A 9,655-nucleotide genomic window follows, 5' to 3' on the forward strand; every position below is an offset into this window, starting at 1 on the left:
CATTTGCCTTCCAGACATAGCTGTCAGTGGAGATAATGCTGGTGTTTGTGTTTTATCCCACCAGGTGTAGTCTGAACTTTGTAAAGTTAAAGCAGAGGTCACTACATCAGGTCAGGAGTAAATACGTTTATGGATGAAATGTCTGAGAGACAGTGCAGCAACACCTCAGAAATTCCACCACCTCTTGGAAAGGAGTTTCTAGCTGCAATTTCACTCACTTTTCTCACCATTTAACAAGATTAATGGCATAACACTAGAACTCCAATGCTGAGCTCACTTTAACTGCAATGTGCTTGAGCTCAGTTGCCTTTGCACTTTCCAGCACTTGCTGTCTTTTAATTTGTAACACATTTTCTTGGAAACAAGTATTTTCTTTCAGCCCTTTTGTTTCTCTCTGTGCTTAGCCTTAATACTAACAATAACTCACCCAGGACATTTTGCAGAGTTGGTCATAGTGACTTTTATGCAACAGCTGTAGCAGCTGGAGAAGAGGGAGGCATGTACCTGGCTGTGATGTAAGGCAAAATGTGTGTTTGGTGTGGCCATGTTTTTCACTTCTGGTCTCATAGGTCACTTAGCTACATAAACAAACAGAGCCAGAGAATGGGCTGCACTGCCTGCGCAACAGTCACTAAAATATTCAGGTTTGTGTTTTCTCACAGCTACAACCAAGCGTATGAGCATACAAAATTAAGGCAGGAATTTATCTACATTCAAATCTCTAGCCTCTCCCCAAATCTCAGAGATTTTGGGGAACGAAGCTGTTTGAAGGACAGCGTGAAAAAAATTTTAGCTGTAATGTGTACTCTCCATTATCTGTATCAACACAGTGAGTGAGTGGTACAGCTGTAAGGGGACGATGAATCTGAGATCCTGCTGACTTGCTTTGGGAGTTTAGTCAGCTCTGAATAGATGCCAATACAATGCAGAGCTTATCAGTGAAGTCCTGGTGTTTTGAGTGTGGGAGACATCAGAATGAGGACAAAATAGCCTTGTAACCAGAAGCTGTGCTAAAGATTATCAGGAGAAAAAGCATGTTCTGACCAGATAAGCATGCTGAAAGCAGCTGGTCTTGACTAGATGGAAGATCCATCTAATCTAGGATTACATCTCTGACAGTAACATGTGATAGGTGTTAGGGAAAGAGTATAGTGATGCTTCCCACAAATGCCCTTCTACATCCTGCCCATCAGTGATTAAGGCTTTGTAGACAGATCTGGCCCATCACATTTAATGGTCCTTTTGAAGCATCCATTAACTTATCTAATTGTTTTTTTGACCGAGTTGCACTTTCACTCACTGAAGACTTTCATGGAATTCCATTCTGAGAAGAAGTATTTCTTTCTGTTGTAAAACTGATGCCTTAATTTGGTGTCCCATAATCCTTCTATTTGGAGAAACAATGACTAAAAGTTCTAGTTCCTAATGACCTAGGCTCAACAATTGTAGTTGAGTGTAAGGTGAAGTTTTTAGTATTTGCTTTTTCTTTCTCTATCTGTCCAATGTCATCTGAGCTGAAAATACTATCTTCATTAATTTCTCTGTGTTTGAGAGGTGCATTGTACTCCTGTGACAGTCCTTGCTTTTCACCTTTCTCTATGTGTACTAGCTCTACTGCAGCCTCTGTGAAACAGGAGTTATAGTATTCAAATCATGCTCACTGATTTATACAGTGCCCTATGATGCTGCCTGCTCTGGTCTTTATTTTCTAGTAAGTCTTAACATTAACCTTTTGATTTCTTCCCAGTTTCTTTTTTCTTTGAACTATCCACACTACCTCCAAGATGTCTTTTGGGTGACGTTGAGAAATACCAATTGTTTAATAAGTAAGTTTTAAACAGAACTAGTCACTCAGAGTCATATTATTGTGTGATTTAGTATGCTGTTTGCTTAGCTTTACTTGCTTAGCTTGAGTAGCAAGATTTGCTGAAGCCTTTGGCCTCAAACTGTGGACTTTCACTTAGATACATGGCTGGGACAGAGCAAATTTTCTTAGCAATTTTCCTACTAGCTGGTGCAGGGCTGTGTTTTGTCTTCAGCATGAGAAGAATGATGATAACACACTGATACTTCAGTTGTTGCTTAGTGTTCTTCCTAACTCCAGCACTTTTTAGCTCCCTGTGCTCTGCCCATGAGCAGGTGTGTTATCCAGAAGATAAGGAGGCTACAGCTGTCAGCAGAAGCTGCAGCTTGAGAAAACAGTAAACAATCTGCCTGCCTGGAGACAGAGAAGGAATCCAGTAAAGTGTTGTAAGACCCCAGCTCAAAAAACACCATTGGACTAAAAGGGTACATGAGGAACATGTGAAGAGCATGTGAGGGGCAGGTGCATAGATCATAAGGATATAATTGCCCAGTGATTTCTTTGTTTGGGGTTCTTCTCTGGGGTCACCCAGCTCAAGCTGGCCCTTCTGCTGTATCCCTCTATTATATTATTTATTTTTATAAAATCTGATGCCTCTGATGTCTCTACTCTGGGAAAACTGGGGTCAAGCCTGAAGGAAGATGAAGTACCTGAGAATGAGTGTGTGTGAGAAGTTGAAATGGGCACCCACTGTCTCCTTGGAGTCACCCATTGCAAAAGGACTCCTGTCCTAGAAGCTTAAGTCTCAGGTGGTGTTTGTGTAAGTTCCTGAGTGGTATGTGAGTGCTCAGGCTGTGGTTCCAATTGATAGCATCTAAATTAGATCCCTTCCCTGCAGACACACACTTGTTTTACCCTGTCCTATGCAGCTATAGCTAATAAATCAGTTTTTGAGTTAGTGAAATCAATGTTATGAAATATTTCTGAGAGTTTTTATAATTGATACCAGTTTTGACTACACTGAATAATTTTATACACATGAAGATTCACCAGTATGTTACCTTTTTCTTCAGCTCATTTAGAACTGAGCTGTTCAGGCCCAAGCACAGCCTGATTGGATCTAGACTTCGTTTCTTGTAGTTTGTTGCTAAAATGACTAGATGATCTTTCGAGGTCCCTTCCAACCTCTAGGATTCTATGATTCTATGAAAATAGGAGAGCACATATATCTTATCCCATCCAGTTCAGTCTCCTTGAAACTCTTGAATAAAACACATTGCAACAGAGATCTCTACAGCAGCACATGGGAGGAGAAGGGAGGAGAGGGTAAGTGTAGATTGTATTACACAAACTAATGGTTTTACTCTCTGAGAAAAAAGAAACAGAACTCTAAGTCAAAGGGCTGGAGTCCTGTGCAGCTTTTAAGTAAAATTGATTCATCTCATTGTGAGAAATATTAAAGAGCAGTTTTGCAACTAAAATAATTTACAAATTACTAAAATTAGGTCTTGAGTTTTACAGATGAGTCGTTTTTCTGCCTTACCCTTTTTCTCAGGTGGTGAGTGGCTCCTGGCTGCCACCTTTCCCTCAGCAGCATAGATCCTGCTCATCTGCCACACAAGTCCCAGCCAAACCAGCACAGCTCTTTCAGCCTGCTTCACAAATTATTGTCTCAGATAACATTTGTAAGGAGACGTGCATAATTCCTCACAAGTCCACCAGCTCCAGTACAAACAGCACAGCAGAATCTATGGCCTGGACAAAGCCTGTCTTATTTTTAACAGCACAGTCTGAGGCACTGTCGAGGGGAGGGTGGGTACAGACCACTAAAGGAATGTGGTCTGATGCTGAATGCACAAAAACAGCTGAAGCATCCCCATCTGAGCAGGGTCCTCTGAGAGCAACGGGTTGGCAATTAGGAAGAAAAGACAACATTTACACCCAGGAGACAGATAATTTTTCTTTCAAAAAAACATGCTGCAGCAGTGAGGCTGTTGCCTCCCACTGCAGCCTGTTAGCAGCATTACCATATTCATGACTTCAAGCCTTATGAATGCTAAGAATGTAAGAGGTCAGTCTGGCCCATGGCCAGGACTCAACCCACTGCCCACCCACGGTGAATAATCCCTTTCACGACCCCTTTGCTAAACAGAATGCCAGAATGAGAGGGGGTATGGGGTTGCAATATATGTTGACTGCACTATTGAGTGCCACTGCTTTGTGGGAAAGGGTGTGGAGATGCAGTTGCTGCCTTTGCTCAGAGGTTTGCAGTGATAAATCTCACTGTGTGACGTGTGACACTGTGGTGTCCTGTCTCTGGACTGTAGAGGGTCTTTGTATTACATGTGGCCTGTATGATCTGTCAGGAATAAGGTGCAGTTCAGTAGTCAGAAGCTTTTTATGTCAGGACAGCAGCCCGGTTAATATGGAAGACAGTTATGCTAAAACTGCTACATAAAAAATGGGTTTACCAATTCTATCTAAAAAGACTCACTATGAACTGCAGATAGAGGAAGACAGATATAAATGTATTTTGAAAAAAAACCTTACATTTCCTTAAACACCTGCCCCCACCACTTCTCACTCATTAAGTTTTTTTAGTTTTAATGGGGCCAAAAGGAATCTGGAAAAAAGGTGATGGAACAAGAGGCCACAAGAGGAACAACATAAGAGGTCACATATGTAAAGGGGTCACCGAAGCAAGGCATAGAAAAACAGCAGAAGGAATTGAGTGCTTCAAGCTGATGACATCCAGGGAACATCATCAGACATGGAGAATGGTTTAGAGGAAGGGAAACAAGAGCAGTGCTAAAAGTGCTGGGAGCTTTCAAGTAAAAAACAGAATGTAGCGGTTGGGATTTGCTGGGGAAACAAAACCAAAAGGCAACCAAGTGACAAAACCAACCAACAACAAAAAAACCCAACCAAAAACTAAACCAAGCCAAACCAAAAAAACAAAACCAAAAAACCCTACAACACTCCATCCTTTTGAAGAGGTAGAAATCATGGAAACATAAGTGAGTTTATCCATTGGATTGCTACTGCCTTTAATCAATGCTGATGCTGCTAGTGACAAAACCTACTTTGTTTTCATTGATCACAACTCTTGTGAAAACTAAACATGGTACCATATCAGTGCCAGATAAGACAAGGAGGAATTGAGAGAATTGTTTACTGAATTCAGTAGTCAGAGGTGAAAGTGGTAGAGACTGGACTTTTCTTAACTAGATGAAATTCTGATCTTAATGTAGTGTGCAGACAATGCTTATAATGATGCGAAAAACAGCTTAATCATCCCATCCAAAGATGAAATTTTTCCTGGGAGACTGGGATAGCTAGCTATTTGCAGCAACTATTTAGCTATTTCTGAATTCAGATAAAATGGGTTTATTGCTGAATAATCAGTTGTCTCTGAAACACATCAGTTATTCTGGAAGATAATGAGTTTTATTTGGGAAGTGTGACCACTCAGGCAGGTGGAAATAGATTATAACAATATTGTGCAACTGTTCCAGGAAGATTTGCTAGGCAACATCTAGGGCAAAAAACCCAGGACATCTGCAACTTAGAGAGCACCTAAATTAAGAACATTTGACACAGCTGTGGTTGTGTCAAGTGCTGTGGCCACTGGCACTTTAACCTTTCAGGAATAAAATAGAGTACTGTAGACTTCAGTTTTTCTAGTTCAGTAATAAAACAGTAGTCCTTCTTAGACTTAAATGAGATCATTTGTTGGTTTCTTCTTTATTTTTTCCTGATTTTTGATGTGGGAGAAGTGCATTTGAAAACAGTACTTAATAAAAAGCAGCAGCAAACAAAGACAGGAACCTATGCAATAGAAGATGCCTTGTAATTAGGAGTACTTTTAGCATAAAGGATGCTGGACTTCACCATGTAATTACAAAATGCCTCAGAAATAATTATACCTAACTTAAAGACTTTAAAAGACTTCTTAGATGTCTGAAATGTCTCTGGGTCAATAATAGACTGAGTACCCACATTAGTAAACTACCATTTTGTTAAATAAAGTTATTGTCCATATTAACGTTTTTTTCTTAATACACTACAGACTCACTATCAAACAGTGACAATAGTTATATTATGTAACCCCCCTCAAATCTAATCTATACATAATTTATGCTAATTATTAAAGCAGACTGTTCAGAAAACTGATGATCAATCAACTTTTTATGTTGGAAGAGCATAGAATGCATTATCCTGATTCTGTAGTGTGTTCATACTGTATTTTTAGTGTTACATTTCATTGACTGTTTTCTAAATTAATTAATAGTCACTATTTTAATTATTTTTATTTTAATGTTTTCTTTCAAGTGATAATTAAAATTTATTAATAAATATTCCTAACCAAGAATATATTAGGAGTGGAGCCTGCTATGAACAATTCAGACTGATGGGTGACCTCAGAAAAACCATGCTTCAGATTTAGGTCAGTAAACAGTTTGTATCATGACAATTGAAACTCTTTACCCTGTTATGTGAATGACTACCATTTGTCTCTGCAAACACAGAGCTGTGAAAAACCATTCAGAAAACACCCCAGAAGTTTTGCTTCCAATCTTACTGGCCACCTATAGCACCCTCAGCTTGTTTTTTGCTTATTCTTATTTACAGTGCTTTGTGCTTGAGGTGGGCTAACCTTGTCTGGCTGCCACGTGTGCTCCTCTCCATCTCTTCAAAAGGCAGTGGGGAGAAAATAAGGTGGAAAAGTTAGTGGGCTGAGATAAAGGCAAGGGCATCATTCATCAATCAATGCCACAGATAAAACAGATTTCACTCAGGGAAGAGTCAGTTGTCCATTTTTGTCCAAATAACTGTCCCAAAAAAATAGAGCAGGATGGTGAGAAACAAAGATAAAATCTAAAACCACCTGCCCCTCTCCCCTGCTTCTTTCAAAAAATAACTTTCATTCTCAGTTCTTCTACCTCCTCTCTCTGGCCCTAAATGGTGCAGGGGGATTTGGGTCATGGTGAGTCCACAACAGTCCCTCTCTTTTTCCTCCTCCTCCTTCATTCTCACGCTTTTCCTCTGCTCCAGCATGGGCCCTTCCCACAGGATATAAGCCTTCAGGAACTGTTCCAGCATGAACTGCCCTCTCCACAGGGTGCAATCTTTCAGGAACAGCCTGTTCCATTGCAGGTTCCCCACAGGCCCGTGGTTCTGCCACAGAACCTCCTCCTGGTTGGGCTCCCCTCCACAGGCTGCAGCTCCCTTCAGGACAAGTCCAGGTGCTGTGGCATGGGGTCCCCAATGGGCTGAAGGGGGATTACTTTTTACACCATGCTATTCTCCATGGGCTGCAGGAGAAGCTCTGCTCCAGCTCCTGAAGTACTTAATTTTCTGACCTCTGTGTCTCATGTTTTTCTGAGTCCTCTCACAACTGCTTCACATCTTTTTTACCCTTTCTTAAAGACATTTCCACAGAGGTGCCACAAACTTGCTTTAGGGCTCAGCTTCGGGTAACCGTGGGCTCATTTTGAAGCCAAGTGCACAGATCTGTACAATGCAGAAGCAGCCCCTTGTCTTTACTCAAAGGTCACCCTCACAGCACCCCTCCACCCCACAGTACCAAGATGTTGAAACTTAACCAAATACAGTGCTATTTTGCACTTTTTCTCAGCAAAAGATCAGACCTTAGTTGTCCTGCAAGAGAGGAACTGCTCAGTAGTCGAGCTCTGCAGGACTGTCCCTTAAGCTGAGTAGAGGCTGTACTCACTAGTTAGAAGTACAGTACTTCAATCATATTTGCATGCTATTTCTCCTAATGAGAGGTCCTTGATCTTTACAGCATCTGGTGAAAACCAGAGACTGCTGAAGCTTTCTGCCTCCTGTACTCAGCAGTTTGTAATCTTTTGCAGCTGTAATAAAAGATGGAGAAAGGCATTCCCCTTTTTATGAAAGGAAACACAGTTTGTATGGTTTCTTTGAGGCCAGAAAGTGAGTCAGCAGTAGAGTTAAGAGCCATATAATAGTTACTTCAATGCTGTAAACCAGCATTTGGAAACTGTCTGTGGCTGACTCTAGATCCATTAACAGTCATGATTATTTCAGGAATAAGTTATTCTGGAAATTAACAGAGACAATGTCCAAAGCCACCATTTGAATTTATTTATTCACGAACAGTGTTCCTTAAAATTGGCACCACTATCAGAAAAGACTGTAATCACACACAATTCTCACCCATCTCAGTTTTCCTAGCAAGGTAAATTATTGAGATTGAAAGTTGTGAAATAGTAAAATACTACCCTTTTCCCTTTGCAAAAAGCAGTGCTCATATCTGTAAATATCTTAACTGACACGGTAAGATAGAGAAAGCATTGATAAATGCTAAACTCATAAGAATACTTCATTGTTTTGTTAAAACTTCAGTGGTTTGTTAAACATTAACAACTCCAGTAAAATTAATGTATCAAGTAAAAAAATGTACTTGGGTTTTAAACTTTCATTAGTTTTTGATTAAAGAAACTTGTGCCTTTATTCAAGTATTATCTTAAGAAAAATCACTCTGAAATGATTTACAGTTCTAATTCTAGAAAGTTACAAATTACCATATGTAGTTATATTCACAGTTAATATTCAAAGTTACAAACATCCCCTAAGTAGTTAATACCTATCTCTTTACTCACTGTACTGAAAAACCTTCAAGCCCAAATTCTTATTTTCTTTTCTTTACTTTTCCCTTCTCTGTAGAGAAGGGATTCAGGATGTTTCCTAGAACATATTTCAAATGGTCAAAAGAATTTAGACCCTGCCTTTTCCTCTTCCCCTGATCAGAAGAGCTTGTAATCCTATTTCTACTGACAAAAAATTGGAAGGTGCAAGAAAGCAATAGGTTCATGGGTTTGAAAGGAAGGAAATGAAGTAACTATAAATTATACACAGAAAAGCTACTAGATCCTTCATTCTAGTCATAAAGAGAGTAACTTTGTTTTGCTTGCAGAACATGAATAGTGCCTGAGTCAACAAGATTGAGTACTTCAGTGAAAATTCCTTTTTTGGTAACTAGAGAGGATGACTTGGTACATTCTTAGTAAGTGATGCAAAGCAACAAGCAAGGGGGGCCAGCTCAAGCAAGGAAGCAGTAAACATGTTTCACACCTTCCACATGTCAGTGATACTAGCCTTGACTGCAACAATACCAATCACAGATTAATTTTTATGGGAATAAAACTTAAAGCTAAAAATATGGAGTAGAAAAGCTAGATTCATCTCTACACACCTGCAGTTAAGAGCCTGTGCTTTTAGCTTTCCTGCCTCTTGCAAGATACTGTACGCTGCTTGTAAATAGTTTTCTGATAGGTAGGCAATGCAGAAGTTCTTCTTTGGTATGTACCAGATACCAGCTGAAATAACAGCTATGCCTCCTAAGCAAACTGTAAAAGAAAAGAAAAGTCAGACTGGCTCCAACTCAGAGAATCACATACTCCTCCAGTCTGATCCAAAGCCAAAACTTTATCTCTGGAAAGAAGTTAGTACAGTAGCTAACATCATCCCCCAAAATACTTAGTTGCAAACCCCAGATTTAGAATGAAAATTTCAGACACTTCAAATGTTGCAAGACGTTTCTCCCCTTTGGAGAAAAGCATCAGAGCAGAGTTACTTTTTTCAGCTGTGTTTTGATTTAGAGGAGATAGATGCTCTGAGATGGAGACTCACATGACTTTGAGCAGCTCAAGTTTTAAGTGTTAAGCTGCCAAAGAAACAGCTGCCTAAAAAGATTGCAAATTCATCTGGAGTGAGAGTTTTTGATCATGTTAAGTTCTGAGATAGTGCCATTGGAAACTATGGAGTGTTTCTCTAACAATTAATTGCCTCTGGCTACACAAGGCTGGA

Source organism: Heliangelus exortis, chromosome 2 (assembly GCF_036169615.1).
Source record: "Heliangelus exortis chromosome 2, bHelExo1.hap1, whole genome shotgun sequence".
NCBI lineage: Eukaryota > Metazoa > Chordata > Aves > Apodiformes > Trochilidae > Heliangelus > Heliangelus exortis.